Genomic DNA, 16067 nt, shown 5'->3' on the forward strand with positions numbered 1-16067 from the left:
TACGCCTCACCATGGAATGTTTCCGGAATCTGAGGCTGCTCAAAAGTCAGCTGGGAAGCACCTGCAGTTGCCATTTCTCCAGGCGTAGTGCTATGCTGGGAAAGTTCCAGGGGAATCGCCTCAGGACTAAGGCCTCGCTGTCGACGACTGTAGCGGTGGACAGGGGTATCCACTGAAGGAACGGGTTGCGGTGTCGGACTTGAAGTGCCGGGCCGCGGAGGAGTCCCGAGCATCAGTCGTAGAAGTCCAGCACCTCCACCAGTGTCGCAACGCGCAAAGAACAGGACACGAGGCTTCCTTTGGACGTTAACAGCAAGGCTCTATTGGCACACAAAAACAAAGCGCAAGAGCAGACGCGCAACGTCGTCTTCCTCGAAAACGCCAGAGACCACCACACGTGATGCTGGCTTCTTCCTCCTTTTGTGCTTACGGCTAATAACCGTGACAATATCACGCAGCCGCACACACAGGGACACGGCCCTACAAATATGGCGGCACAGAAAACCCTTAAGCCGTGCCTTCCTGGCATGCCGTGCGTGTATGGTGCGGGAGCGCAGGGTTGTTCAGGGCTGAGTACCACCTGCAGTGACACAGCCAACACTTGATGGGCATTTTCCGTTGTTCCGTCCTCGCGCTCGTTATGCGATTAGCAGCAGCTGTCTTCGTCCGACAGTGACACATCTACAGATATCATCAAATTAACTACTAAAGCTACACCCACAAAAAAGCGTTTATCACTGATTACTGGTACCATTAGCGATTGAGAGCAGTTCCCGAAAGCCGCCGATGCTGCAAGCTCTCCTTCGCCATGACTCGCGTCACAGAAACGAGCAAATTAACGTATAACTAGTTGGTACATTAGTACGGATCCCCTTGACTTGAAAAGCATGGGTCTGCCTCTTGATCGTTTCTTTTAAATTATAAGTGACTTACAGCACTTTGCGAGAGATGCGAGTTGGCATATACTTATCGCCCAAGCGTCCCTTTGGAGCGGACACCTTTTCATATTTTCCGTTTGGTTGCGCACAAATCCTGGGGGAACAGAAATATAAGCGATTCAGGATAAACCTTGCGTGTTCGGCCCTATTTGCTAAATATCACTCGTACGGTCGTAAAGTCAAAACTTCGCTCGAAGTGGTGGTGGTAGTGGTTAGAAGATGAGAAAAGGCACCTAATTTCTGCAACCCGGTCAGGAGCACGGCGCAGTGCCTAATCTTCTCATCTACAAGCTACATTTAGTTCTGAACGCTCCTCCCCTCCACCATCTGCGCACGCGCCTGTGACCGTCTAACTGTTCACTGCATTGTTGCAATGGTGAACACACTAAAATTCGGTGAATGTTCAGTTTTAATGCAGACACAAGAACAAAGAAAGGCGTCTTGTATATTAAAAGCAGATACTCTCTTATATCAGTTCTAATGAAAGTGTGTACGGAAATAAGCGTTGTTGATCTTGGCGAACCAGACGTGCATCACGGTAATGGCGCACGAAGAAAAACGCATACAGACGCAGGAACGCATGCGCGAGCAGCTGCCTGTAATGCATAAAAGAACCGCTGCTGACAACCCGTCCCATTGCCAGTGGAGGCTATACCTATTGCACGCGTGTCGATCGAGCGTACGTGCCGTACCGTATATATCTATCACAGTTGTTTCAAGCCCTTCTCAAGTAAGTTCCTCTACGCTGTGCCTATGACGCAACCAAAATTATCTGTTGCTGCGTACGTTTCAATTAATTTGTGTCTGCGTGCCGTTGACCTCTATTATACATTTTTCCAATTCCATAAGTCAAGCCTAAACAACGAGCCGCTTGTTCTACTGCACCGTGGTTCAGCGAAAAAGCTTCTAGCTTCGGCAACTATTTCAGGTGGGCCCCTTACACACCTATTCCGTGGCACGGTCATTAGCTTTCGTTAGCTGTAAAACTGGTTAGTTGTAAACATGATCGGCAAAATAGACCACAATTACTGCATTCAATTCTTGGCCGTGGCCACAGTGGGTCGTATCTATGGCGGAAGCGGAAAGACGTAGTTGGTATGTTAAGGCTTAGCTAATACTTGGTAGGGTTATAGTGAACATTAGGCAGGCAACATCTAACAGAGGTCTTCTCCCGCTTGCGCCAAAGATATCAACCCGTTCCGCATTTCATTCCTTCATGACTGTAATTTCGCGCCGAAACGCGCCCGGGCACGAAATGTCGTGAAAGTAAACCAGTGGCATCCGGAATGCTAGTTTCACACTTGCAGGTCTGAACTGAAGAATGGACGTTGCCTTTGGTCTGCAGCGTGGCCAGCGCGTTGCCGCTGTGTGTCCAATTTTATCTTCTTCCATATGTCGCTCGTTTCTTGCTACACCGTGTCTTCGTCGCTGGAGGCGATGCCCATCTAGGACGAGCCCATGTCTACACCAGTGGTAATCATGCTCAGCACATGCTTTCCTGTTTCGTTTTTGATCAGGCGGCACCTTTATAGTTTCAGTTTGTGGACACATGTCTTGACCTCTGGCACTATATGTTTCTGCACCCGGAGATGTCCCACCTGGAGGACACTCGGCACTTGCGAGCTTTCCACTACTGGGTATTTGTACAAAAAATTTGCGTACCCAAGCCTGCATTTCATTCACCGCACGTAGGTACAGTCACGCGCAGTATGAAGGGTATCGTGCGTGCGTCAACCTGTGTAACTGTTGGTGCCTCTGGGCGACTGTGTAACGTCCCGGGGGCCTAGCAACGTGTTTCAAAACAATGAAAATCAAGATTTTGCCCTCCTGCGTTGGCTGACCAACTCTACATCATTTTTATCAATTTTGAGCCTCCCAATCGGCGTGATAAAGCGGGCTCTTATCTCCACTCTCGATTACGAATTCGCTGGAAAAAATGAGTTACGGCGGGTGCTCGGCACTGCTTCGAGGGTACTGGGTGTCCTGCATGTCAAGAAACCTGTGAATCGGGCTGTGTGTGCACTCAGTCAACTGCGCTTAAGTGTACAGTTTTCTTTTTTTTACGTATGCTTCAGTTTTGCGCTGCCTGGTATTTATAAGTTTCCTGCTTGTCGTTTCAGTCCTGATGCAGCATTCGCCATTCGGTACGAACGAATCGTCTAGCGCCCCGCCTTGACCTCAACAGATGACGTTCAGTGCCTGTCGTTTCGTTGCCGATAGTATATCGCTGTTCTACCTCGTATAGATGTCGGTGGCCTGCTGCGCATAATATTCTGCTCAACATCGGAAACATGCAAGCGTGGAGTTGTTCCTACATACGACACAACAATGCTATGACAGTTCGTCGTAAATATACCCAATTGCTCTTTGTCGACTGCAGGCACCGATGCCTGCAGTCGAATGCAGCAGATCGTCAGCTGCAGCAAAGATACACCCTTTTGCCACAACAGCAGTATACTCCCGGATGTCAGCGTGACGCCTTTGTGATGCCAGTTGATCGTACAGCCCGCTGCGGTATTCGTTCTGCTTACAGAATGATAATGATCATAAGTTCTCGGTTAACTTGTTCACCTGTTTTGCCAGTGGTACGCTGTTGAGGTGGCTTATCTGTAGCGTCTGGTTGTTCTTTTACAGACGATAGTCTTTCTTGGGGACCTTCGACACAAAAATTTTGTTTTGTCTGTCTCTACGTTTGTCTGTTTGTTTAGTCTTAATGGCATCGGTTACTTGAAACGGCCGACCCCATCCGCAGTGCCCGCCAATGTTGCTCAAGGTTCAGCGTTCGTACTTGTGCAATTGCCGATTAAAAAGCAATTATTGCGCATGTCTGGGGCACCCTCACAACTCATATATTCTGCGTGTGCGTCTTTCACTAGAAAAGTTATACATAAGTAATTTTATGGACCGTAGCGCTTATCACGCTCTCCACACGCAAGATTATCGTCTTTCGACGACATTTGCAGATTACCATGCAGATGCGGGGCCTTTTTTTTTTTTGCTTTCTTGCTTGTCAACGGCTACGCTCACACTTGTGCTTTAAGAATGGTATGTTGGTGCTGGTTCATAATGTTAAGCTGCGCGTGTGTGCCTGCATGTGCTTGTATGCATGCGGGAGTCTGTGTGCTCGTCCAATGCCACGTGTATGTTGTGCTTGTGCTTCGAACTGGTAGTTCAGTTAACTTTCGTGAGGGGCGTTTCTGAAGGTCTCGTGTAAGTGGTGAATTTCTTCAAGAATATTTTTTCAACGGATCAGATGTGATGGTCGCATATATTTTCCCTCAGAAATCTTTAAATTTTACCCGGTGCATCTTACTCAGTCTTTCCAGCGGTTCATCAAGGTCAAGCGTGCGAAGCAGCATCAAGGTACCCCACAAGAAGCACATAGTGTAAATGAGACATTAAAGCTAAATAAGCTCCTTCTGATGTTCGCCATACCGCCATATTCTTTGAAATCCTGTGCTGGCATGAACTTTATGTTTACAATATAGAAAAGATGGGTTACTGCTTTCCAAGACAGGGCCGATTGCCCATATATATATATTTACTGCATTTTGTGTGCTCTCTTTCCTGTGTTGAACTGTTTTATTGAACATTGCTAGAACGCGTAATTGCTTTAAGATATTTCTGAATATACTTAAATAAAACAATGATTTTCCATTCATGCACTCGCTTACTTTCCCTTCGAGAAATGAGTAATTGCCTTCCTATATTGACACATAAGCAGTCATATATTTTAATCATCGCAATAAATTAGTTGCTTGCAGTGTTTATTTCTAAAAAAATATACAATTTACCTCACCTTTGTGCTGGATCTCGTTGATGTTTCGGCACTCCTTTTTGTGACAGATGGAGTTCGATATCTTCCGTGTGAAGACCCCTCCGAAGAATTAGCGGGGGTCTGGCAAACCCGTTGCTTTAACTGAACCTTTAAGTGTACGTGTTGACTGCATCATCACCAGCCTTACTCGCCCACTGCAGCAGGGCATAGGTCAGTGGCGTAGCCAGACGGTGGCACACCGGTACGTGCCCGCCTATACTCATTTTTTTTTTTTGACGAATGCTGTTACGAGACCAAAATACGGGTCACGCGCGGCGCCGTAGTTGTCCGTCGTAACCATTATCGCAAGAAATATAAGAAAACTCTGTAAACTACCGAGGGCACCGAAGACGACAACGAGGTTGTGCCCATGGGTTGGACTCTCGAGCTTCTCCCGTTGGCCTACATACCTGTGCGCTCTTTAAGCCGTTAGCAAGACCAGCTCTCGATGAATAAATCTTCCCCGTAATATCTTTTGGTGGAAGGTGCGCGGTCTTCACACAACCCGGCTCTGGAACTCCGCAGTGGACGCCAGCTTTGTTCAGCCGCGATGCCTGAAACTGGCACTCGGGCCTCGCCATCCGCGCTGGCTCCATCACCTGTGATCCCCCCCCCCCCCCCCATCTTCTTGACCCTGGCACGTTTTCCGGGACGGACAGCACGGACGTCGAAGAATGGCTCGCATTATTCGAGCGCGTCAGCAAGCACTACAGGTGGGACGAAACGCTTATGCTGGCAAATATTCTATTCTACCTACGGGGTACGGCACGCACCTGGTATGAGACGCATGAAGAACTAACCAGCTGGGAAACATGCAAGCAAAAGCTTCGCGATTTGTTCGGTCGGTCAGTTGCTCGTCATATGGCAGCCAGGCAGGAACTCGCGTCGCGTGTTCATTCATCGACGGAGTCGTACGTCACGTACATCCAAGACGTACTGGCACTGTGTCGGAAGACTGACAAAAACATGTCCGAGGCGGACAAGATCAGCAACGTGTTGAAAGGCCTTGCTGATGATGCTTTCAACATACTAATGTGCAAGAACTGCACCACTGTCGACTCCATCATACCTGAATGCCGACGATTTGAACAAGCTAAAAGCAGGCGAATCACCCACCACATCGCGAAGACTACCAAACACTGCTGCGACTTCGTCTTGCGAGGATTCTGCAGCGCCCCGTTCACTTGCGCCTCCTGCCAATATCGCAAGGATTGTTCGCAAGGAGCTGGAAGCCATAGCACCCGCTTCCTATCAGCCCACTGCGCAAGACAACTGGGCAACAGTCTCGCTTATTCAAGCCGTCGTACGTCAGGAGTTTGCTAACCTGGGCGTCCAGGTTCCCCAGCCCGCCAGACTTATGTCGTAGCCCATGAACACTCCCGTTCACAACGCTGACCACTACGCTGCTCCACTTGTCGCAGCGGAAGCTTCGACTTCGGTTTCCACCACGCTACCGGAATCCATCTGAGTGGCGCACGCACGATGATCGACCCATCTGTTTTTCTTGCTCTCGAGTTGGGCACATCTACCGCCATTGCCGCAACAGGTGGTATTTCCGGCCAAGCTTTCCTAATGTCGATCGCCGTCAGGACCGTGGACACTATTCGCAACCCGGTTTTTCGGATGACCATATTCAGGACCCTTCAGCTCGCCGTTCATCTCGACGCTCCGAACCGTCCTACGCTGACGTCGTCACCCAAAGAAACTGGTCTAGCCACTCGCCGTCACCTCAGGGTCGGCCGTCACGCTCCCCTAAACGCCACCGCTCTCCGTCACCGGCTTATTCTGGCCATTCCCCGGGAAACTGACGAGTGCAGCTCCTGGAGGTGGCGCTGCGTTGCCGACTTGGAGACATGAATGCGCACATAGAAGGAGATATGAATGCGCACATAGAAGATATAGATACTAGGAGACATGAATGCGCACATAAAAGATATAGATGGGTATACCGACCCGACAGGCAAAATGATCATGGATATGTGTGAAAATCTTGATTTGATCATTTGCAACAGTACCGAGAAGTGTGAAGGGCAAATAACATGGGAGGTAGGAAGGCTGCAGTCGACGAAAGATTATGCACTGATGTTACATAGGATGTATGATAAGCTCAGGGGAATGCACATAGATGAAGGTGGCTCCAGAATTCTGGGTAGTGATCACAAACGTATCAAGCTAAGTTTTGGAAGAGCAGTGAAAGTGGGAAGGAGACAAGATGAGCAACTACAGGAAAATTTTTATTCAGAAAGGCAAATTGAAATAGCCACTAAACAAATTGAGAAAGTAATCACGGAGGATATAAGACAGTGTGGACATACACGAATCTAATTAGACTCTTTGAGCTAAAGCTTGCTAAGACGCGCAACAAGTCACCCCGGAAAAGAAGACACAAACCCAAAAGTTGGTGGGATGAGGAAGTTAAGAGAGCCATAGCAAAACGTCAGGAAGCCTCTAGGGAACACAGACATGCTAAGCAGCGGGGTGAACCGACAGATGATGTTGAAAAAAAATAGGAAACCTTTCTAAGCTGTAGAAGGGATGCATCCCTTCTGATCAATGAAAATATTAGAAGAAAGGGAGCTCAGTGGCTGGCAGAAGTACATAAAAAAGATAGAAAGGAAGCTGCGAAATTTTGGAACCATCTAAACTCCCTAAGAAATGAGACAAGCCTAGAGCAGAGTTTTATAACTACAGCCCAAGGTGCCAGGCTAGAAGGGGACGAAGCTATTGAATATATAAGAACAAGGGTGACAGAAAAATTTCAACAAAGAAGTACTTTATGCACCACAATAGACAAGGACGAATCAAGTGGTGCAATGGCTCCATTTTCACAACGAGAGTGGGACAGGGCTGAGAAAAGGGTTCCTAGTAGTACATCAACAGGCCCAGATGGCATTCAAATTAGGCTGATAAAGACATTAGGTCCGAAGTCTAAGCAGGCTTTGAGAGAGGCAGTGAGCAAAATAATAATCGATGGTGAAGTTCCCGATGGATGAAAACTTAGCAGGATGAGCATGATCTATAAAGGAAAGGGGGACAAAGCTGACATAAACAACTACCGTCCTATAACAGTGACATCAGTGGTCTACAGGCTGGCGATGCAGATTATAAAGGAAAGACTGCAGGCATGGATAGAAGATGAGGGGGTGCTGGGGGAACTGCAGAATGGGTTTCGGAAACACAGGAGGTTGGAAGACAATCTGTTCTCACTGACGCAGTGCATCGAAATAGCAGAAAAGGAACACAGGCCCCTGTGGCTAGCGTTCTTGGATATCAAGGGAGCGTACGATAGCGTGGTTCAAGAGGAATTGTGGGGAATACTGGACACACTAGGCGTGGAACATGTAGTCACTAATCTTTTAAAGGGTATCTATAAAGGTAACAAGGTAGTTATAACGAGGGAAAAACAGGTATCCAAGCCTGCAGAGGTAAAACGGGGGCTTAGGCAGGGGTGCCCCCTGTCACCCTTATTATTCATGATGTACCTACAAGAATTAGAGGCAAAATTAGAGGGAAGTGGGCTGGGCTTCAACCTCTCTTTAGTCAAACAAGGAAAACTTATTGATCAGGCACTACCAGCATTAATGTATGCAGATGATATAGTGCTAATGACCAACAACAAGGAAGATTTGCAGAGATTGATGGACATCTGCGGTAATGAGGGAGATAGGTTAGATTTTAGATTCAGTAAGGAAAAATCAGCAGTCATGATTTTCAATGACAACGAAGGTAGTGAGCTTAGGATACAGGAGGTCACGCTAGAGATAACAGATAAATACAAATATCTGGGCGTATGGATAAGCAATGGGACCGAGTACCTGAGGGAACACGAAATATACGTGACGACTAAAGGTAACAGGAATGCAGCAGTGATGAAAAATAGGGCACTGTGGAATTACAATAGGTATGATGTTGTGAGAGGAATATGGAAAGGGGTCATGGTTCCTGGGCTGACGTTCGGCAATGTGGTCTTGTGCATGAGATCACAAGTTCAAGCAAGATTAGAAATTAAGCAACGTGGAGTAGGTAGGCTTGCTTTAGGAGATCACGGGAATACACCAAATCAGGGAGTACAAGGTGATATGGGATGGACATCATTTGAGGGCAGGGAAGCTAGCAGCAAGATAAAATTTGAGAAGCGATTGAAAGAAATGAAGGAGGAGCGTTGGGCTAAGAAGGTTTTCAGCTACTTGTACATGAAGAATGTCGATACAATATGGAGGAAGCGAACCAGGAAGTTGACTGGTAAATACTTAGAAAACAGCAGGTGGCCAAACCAAAAAGAACTATCGGTTAAGAAGAAAGTGAAGGAAACGGAGACTGACATGTGGAAAATGGGCATGATTGAGAAGTCCACCCTGGAGATCTATTGAACTTTTAAGCAGGAAATTACCAAGGAAAGGATCTATGATAATACTCGGGGTAGTTCTCTACTGTTTGAGGCAAGGACGGGAGTACTGCGAACCAAGACATATCGGGCCAAATACGAAGGGGTAGACACAGTATGCAGTGCGTGTGGAGAGGAAGAAGAAACTGCCGAACACATGATAATGTTCTGTAAAGGGCTTCACCCTATTGTTCAGGATGATGGCGCAGATTTTTTTCAAAGCACTGGGGTTTAGAGACCGGGAGGGCAAAATAGACTTTAAGCAAGTAGACTTAACTAGAAGGATTGATTGATTTGTGGGGTTTAACGTCCCAAAACCACCATTTGATTATGAGAGATGCCGTAGTGGAGGGCTCCGGAAATTTTGACCACCTGGGGTTCTTTAACGTGCACCCAAATCTCAGTACACGGGCCTACAACATTTCCGCCTCCATCGGAAATGCAGCCGCCGCAGCCGGGAATCGAACCCGCGACCTGCGGGTCAGCAGCCGAGTACCTTAGCCACTAGACCACCGCGGCGGGGCGACTTAACTAGAAGGAGGTTATCTGATTGGTGGCTAAAGTCAAGGCACAAGTGAAAATTAAACTCTTCACTGCAAAGTACGAATCCTCAAACTCACTTTTTAAGGGAAAAAAATAAATATAGTTTTGGGTTCATTAAGTATTACGGCTCTGTGGCGTTAGCCACCACCCGATCTAAAGGGTACAGCCATATCCATCCATCCATCCATCCATCCATCCATCCAACGAAAACCCTCAACCGGCTACAAGTTCAAGACGCAATTTACTTCGGGTGTTCGTTGATGTCCACGCCGTTACTGCTCTAATCGACACTGGTGCCTAAGTATCTGTTATGAGTTCTACACTTCAATTTCGCCTGAAAAAGGTTCTCACACCAGCTATGTTCTCTACTGTTCGAGATGCCAACGGAAGTCGAACATCGGTGCTTGGTATCTGCACTGCCCGTGTTAGTGTTGCTGGCCACCACACTTCCATTCTCTTCGCAGTCCTCGATGCTTGCCCACACGACGTCATCCTTGGAATTGACTTCTCAACCGCCCACTCTGCCCTCATCAATTGTTCTACCGGTATCTTACGGCTCGAATTGCCTTTGTGCTCCGATTTCACTCCTCCAAGTCGCACTCGGCTATGATCCGTGGAGTCTCTACGGCTACCGCCCCAGGCTGCTATATGTACATTCCTCTGTCGCCCTTCCCGTCCGTTCCTGATGGAGACTATCTGGTGGCTCCCCTCATTGATTTGACCCTTACGCACCACATCGCACTACCACATACTATAGTGGTTGTTACTAACAACACGGTGCTACTTCCAGTTCTGAACATTCTCTACGTCAACCCAAGTTTTTCCCCAAGGCATCACTTTAGCCGATCTTTCCACCCTTGATGAATGTTCGATTTGTTCTTTTACCCCGCACCTCCACCAAAAGATGTTACGGGGAAGATTTATTCATCGAGAGCTGGTCTTGCTAACGGCTTAAAGAGCGCACAGTCATGCAGGCCAACGGGAGAAGCTCAAGAGTCCAACCCACAACAACCACGTTGTCGTCTTCTTCATTTGGGTGCCAATTCAGCTGTGTCGGAGCGACAGTTCCATACACGAATCAATATGATTCGAACCCGTTTCCGTTGCGTGTCAACCCAGTATTCTACCACTGAACCACGCCGGTGCTTACATTAGGCAGACCTTATGTCGGGAATGGAGTCGCGTTAATATGAAGCCAGGCCTGCGTGGAAGGCGCAGCACAGTCACAGCGAAAGCTAGTATAGAGCGGCCTTTCAGAGAATTTTCTAAACACTCAATGGGTAACAGCTGCAAGCGCACTTGCTTGATGCCCACTACGGCATTAATAATAAAACTTTTAGGGTAGCAGGCCGGCATTCACTATGCCATTTTCCGTCATTCTTCTGAGAAGCGTGGTACTTGCTAAACTATTGAGAGGAATTTCGTGCCAATTATTCATAGAGTGGCTGACGACGATGAGGAATTATGCCGGAAGTGGGTATGCGTCACAGTTAATAGCCGAACAAAAACAAGCTTTTGTAATGGGTTGGAGCATTGGACGACCCACTCGTTATGCTATTCACATTGTGCGACGACTGCTTCTTATTTCGCAGTTTTAAAACGCTTTATAAGTCGTATTAACACGATTGCTTTCACGACATCAAGCCTGCGTAAGGCAAGTTTGCCAACAAGTTCCAAGCACCGGCGTGGCTCAGGGGTAAATTACTGGACTGGCACCCAGTGGACCCTGGTTATAGCCCCACTGTGTCAGTGGTACTAGGTGCTTTTCTTTTTCTAATTTCGCGTGATGTGGTTACGGAAACCGGGTGTGGCGGCGGACAACTACGGCGCTGCGCGAGACCCGAGTTGTGATATAATAACAGCTTTCGCTGTAGTAAAGGTTTTAGAACATCAAAAAATAACCAGCTGTCACAATGCGAACTGCGTAATGAGTGGGTCGTCCAATGCTTCAAATCATTGGAAAACTTGTTTTTGATCAGTTATTAACTGTGGTGCATACACCCTTCAGGAATATTTCTTCATCGTTGTCGGCCACTGCATAAAGAAATTGCACAAAATTCCTAGCAAGTATTTACGGATACCACGCTTCTTCGAAGAATGACGAAGGTTAGTAGAGTAAACGCTGGCGTACTATACTACAATTATTATTTATGGTTTACTGGGTATCCAGCAATTAGTGTGCTTGTGGCTGTTACCATTCAGAAAATGCTCTGAAAGGCCACTCTTCTAGCTTTCGCTATGATAGTGCGGCGCTTTCTGAACAGGCCTGGCGTTTTTTTTTCTTTTTGCCATGGCGTACAGACCTAGAAATGACAATCTACCACATCTGCCTGCCTAGACCTCATTTCAGACAAAGGGGTGCCCTCTCCCGAAAAAAAAAAATGTGTGCACCCCTGCACAACTTATTCGCAGAGGTAGCCGTCACAGACGTCCCAGCGTCTAAATTTAAGAAAACCATAAAGCTTCGTTTATATTCACCTAGTATTTATAAAATCTCGCATTGGGTCCGAAGAAATTGGCCGGCCAGGTCACTTTTTTCAGCACCAGAAAAGTCAGTTAGGTAACTTGTGCTATCTAACTGGTCCTTTATACGAATAAAAGCTGAGAGAATATCAGAAGCAACTAATCCCATTCGTGGCTTGCGTAGAAATGCTGACTTCCAGTACGCAAACTACAGCCGCCGATTTTTTTAAATAACCTGAACGCGCGAGCGTCGACCACCCAGTCGATAAGCGCCGTATAACGAAGCATGGTGATGAAATGTGCATATGCGCGAAGAACAGACCTGTGCATCTGTCTTCTGCCAAGCTGTTCCGGGAACCATGCACCGGAACGCCATGCTTATTGAATTGGCGGTCGACGCTCGCACTTTCAGGTTTCAAAGAATAGGCAGCAGCGTGCGCATGTACATCGGCCAAACATGCACCTAAGACAACACGAAGGAAATGCTGCGTGCTACCGAGCCGGTTCTGTGACAAGTCATTGCAGTGACAGTCGCTGATCACCGGTGTTTCCGAACTGACTCATAATCAGCCAACCCACACACTAAAACGTGCTGGAAATTACGAATGCGAACCCATAAGCTGCGAATGATCCAAATCTACAAGCACACGTTCAGCTGTATTAGATGAAATTTCTTCTTAAATTTCCGGAGCCCTCCACTACGGCGTCTTTCATAATCATATGGTGGTTTTCGGGACGTTAAATACCATATATAAATCAAAGTTCTTTTTGAACTAGTTGGCGTGACAGCAAGTGTCGCATAATTTCATAAAGGCATAAGTGTGGACGAGGCTTTTATCTTGGGGCACTGCCGTTTGTGTTTTTCTGTGGGTGTCGATGTGTTCCGCTCAGTGTGCATTCCGAGTTATACAGCCCTCGGAGACATATTGCGGCTCGTCTCGACAACAAAGATTGAAAGGCAAGTAAAAAGTAAAAAGGGTATAGATGGTTAGGTTGATACTAGGCAGTTTAAGAATAGTGTACGTAAGCAGTGGCGACAAACTCCATAACGCAAAGCTTTGCGTAAGTTATTCTAAAACTCCCTAAATTTTGAGACAGTCTACGCAGCGGCGAGTGTGATAACCAGCTGTTCATACTCATCGAGACCACCCATCTTTGTAGGGTAACTCAGAGTTATTCCAGAGGTACAGAATGAAAAGTTGAGACAAGAAAGCAGTCATTGAGCAAACAACAATACCACAACCATGCTGCGAACGGGATCCTCAGGAGGGTTCTGAACCTCATCCCCGTTACGTGAGCTCGAGCTGCGGTCGTCGAAAGATTCCTCGTATGGGGAAGGCGTTGCGTGTGACTGATAGAGCTGCCGTGCAGTGCCTCCCGTGTAAGAGGTGGACCCTTTATCTAAGCGGCGGTTTGGTGTCGATACTCATGTTGAAGACGTTCCGCTCCTTTCACGAACCCATCCTTGAAGCTTGCGCCATGCTTCCTCGTGTGTTTGCAGAATGAGCTAGATTATGATATTTGACACCCTAAAATGATTCAAGCCGAGAGAAGGCGATCGTGGAGGTCTCCGAATAGTTTCGACTATTTGGTGCTAATTAACGCGCGTCACAGTAGACGGGCCTCTAGAATTCCGCCTCCACTGAAGCATCACTCACCACCGCGGTCACGATTGAATCCGTGCTGTTCATGTCAACCGCCCAGCACCATGACCAGCCACCGCAGTGGCGGGTTACAGAGATGAGTGTATTCCTAAACAAATTACCGTCATTATCGGAACTATAACATTAACATACTGCTGTTAGAACACCAAGCATGCACTAGCACTACTAGCTGCGACTTGACAGTGTTCCGTGTGTTGTGTATGGATTCCTCTCTCGGACCTAATTTCATCACACTTGCAGTAACACCATTTTTTTACATGCTTCGTCATTAAGTAGCTCGCGTGCGTAGTCATCCCCATCTGTTTTTAGGTACCGTCCAAGCACCAATGGGTCCTCATGAAGTAAAATGAAGCTACCTTCAACGCGCCCGTGATCATTCGTAACCGAGCGAGCATACAGCGGGCTGCATCGGTGATCGGTGCGATACCGTCACGCGTGATATCACCTTGTACTGCTCGTTCAAGTCTTTTCTTGTATTTAAAATTTGAGAATCGTGAATTTCAAGCGTAATAAAAATTAGAGGCAAATATGAATACTAATAGCGTATAAAAAACGTGCCATCACTTAGGCACATTCTCTGGGAGTGTGCAGTTTTAGCAGAAGAAAATGCAGTCTCCCCAGATGAGGCTCCAGCGCGGTTGACGGCTGCGCTGCGCAGATCCAACCTCCAGGATCAACTGTGGGCCATCCAGCAAGCCTGCGAGGCGGCGAGGAGACAGGGTCTCCAGTTCTTCTCGGGGGCGGCCTAGGTCCAGGCCATGAATTTGCCGGAGTTAATAATAAAGTTGTTACCGCCAACACCATGTTTGCTAAAAAAAGAAATATTAACCATGAATGTTAAACCCCAATACAGCGAATTCACCCGAAATAACTGAATGCTTGGCGTTGGAGAATTAGTCGGTGCAAGTATCGCCTAAATAATTTGGAGCGCCGGAGCAGTGGCCACTCGTCGACGAAGCGCGCCATTGAGAAAATAGTGCCAGGGCCCACGCATGCATGGTTTCCCTAGCAAGCTTGCCTCGCTTCTCAGTGCATATAAGTGGGGATTGCCTTGCTACAGAAGAACAGAGCTGGGTGCTTTTTTAGGGTTTCACAGGTGTGCATCCGATCTCCAATGTTCTGCGCGCGCGTATGCATGCCGTAGAGCATACGTGCGTGGGCTTGCGCGTTAATGGGTATCTGTGCTTCTGAATGTGGAAAGCCGTGAATAGAATTCTACAGGAATGAAGATGGCCGGCTGAAAGGTGGTGCGTGACCAGTACGCGGCCAATGCACGTCGGAAGAGTGCGACCACCTCACCGTTGCTGCAGCATTTGTGGACCCTTTGCAGAGCGCCCAGCAAATTAAAACCACTCTCGATCATGAAGTCGGTGACGAAACAATAAGAAAGCTGCGTGAAGCCAGACGTCGTGGGTTTATTTTCGTCTAAAAACCACGCCTGAAGGAGCGGCAAAAACTCTAACTCCTTGATTTTGCTAGGGCACATAGGCAATGGATCTTCTCCGATGAGAGCAAATTTTTTTCAAGGGGGGGGCCAAGAGCGCCACGTTTGGGGGTCAAACAGCTACAGCTGTTTGTCTTTTGATTGTTCTTTAGACTCAAGTACTGCAAATGAGTTCTGCGGAGACCTGCAAGGTGGCGAAAGTGTTGAGAAAGTAAAAGAAGAAAATTACCCGAATATGGCACGAAGTCACAAGGAAATCCGCATGAATTTTTGAGGAAGAAAAGCCTCTTAGCTGCCGAAAAAATTGTCTTCGCTCGGGTACTACTGTTAAAACTGTTGTTAACCTGTTCTTTTGAATGTTTGGCAATATTTATTCAGATATTTCTGACGTAGTGGTACACTTTTTACTTTTTTTCTGTGCAAATGCAAGCCCGGATTTATTTTCAAGGAGCACCACAGCAGCCGGTGTAGTGTAAACGTCTAGGGAGCAGCAATCAAAGATGTCCTCGGTCCGCTGGTACGGTTGTCACGATCTTTCCCATCTGGGGCCTACTGCGAAAGTCCTCGACAGCCATCTGCTTCCGTATACTCTAGACGGACCATTTAAAGACGAGTGTTTCTGGTTTCAGCAAGACCACAGCCTAGTGCACACCGTCGGAGCTGTTCGGAATCTCCTGAAGGAACGTGCGGTTCTCGCCCTTCAGTGGCCTTCAAAATGTGCTGATTTTATCATCATAGATACCGTGTCGGGTTAAATAAAGTAAGAAATGTCCTACATAAATATGAGAGCCGCAAGTGCTGATAAACTGTGGCT

The 16067-nt window shown here is 47.4% G+C and overlaps 1 long non-coding RNA gene across 1 annotated transcript in view; it reads left to right on the forward strand.

The window, feature by feature from the left end:
* The first annotated feature begins 1586 nt into the window (after positions 1–1586).
* Positions 1587–16067, forward strand: part of LOC142775706 (uncharacterized) — a 49309-nt gene continuing 34828 nt past the window's right edge. The window contains exons 1-2 of the long non-coding RNA XR_012886939.1: positions 1587–1668; positions 1788–1866. This is a non-coding gene — a long non-coding RNA (uncharacterized LOC142775706). The remainder of the gene's footprint in view (positions 1669–1787; positions 1867–16067) is intronic.

This window comes from Rhipicephalus microplus, chromosome X, assembly GCF_043290135.1.
Source record: "Rhipicephalus microplus isolate Deutch F79 chromosome X, USDA_Rmic, whole genome shotgun sequence".
Taxonomy (NCBI): Eukaryota; Metazoa; Arthropoda; class Arachnida; order Ixodida; family Ixodidae; genus Rhipicephalus; species Rhipicephalus microplus.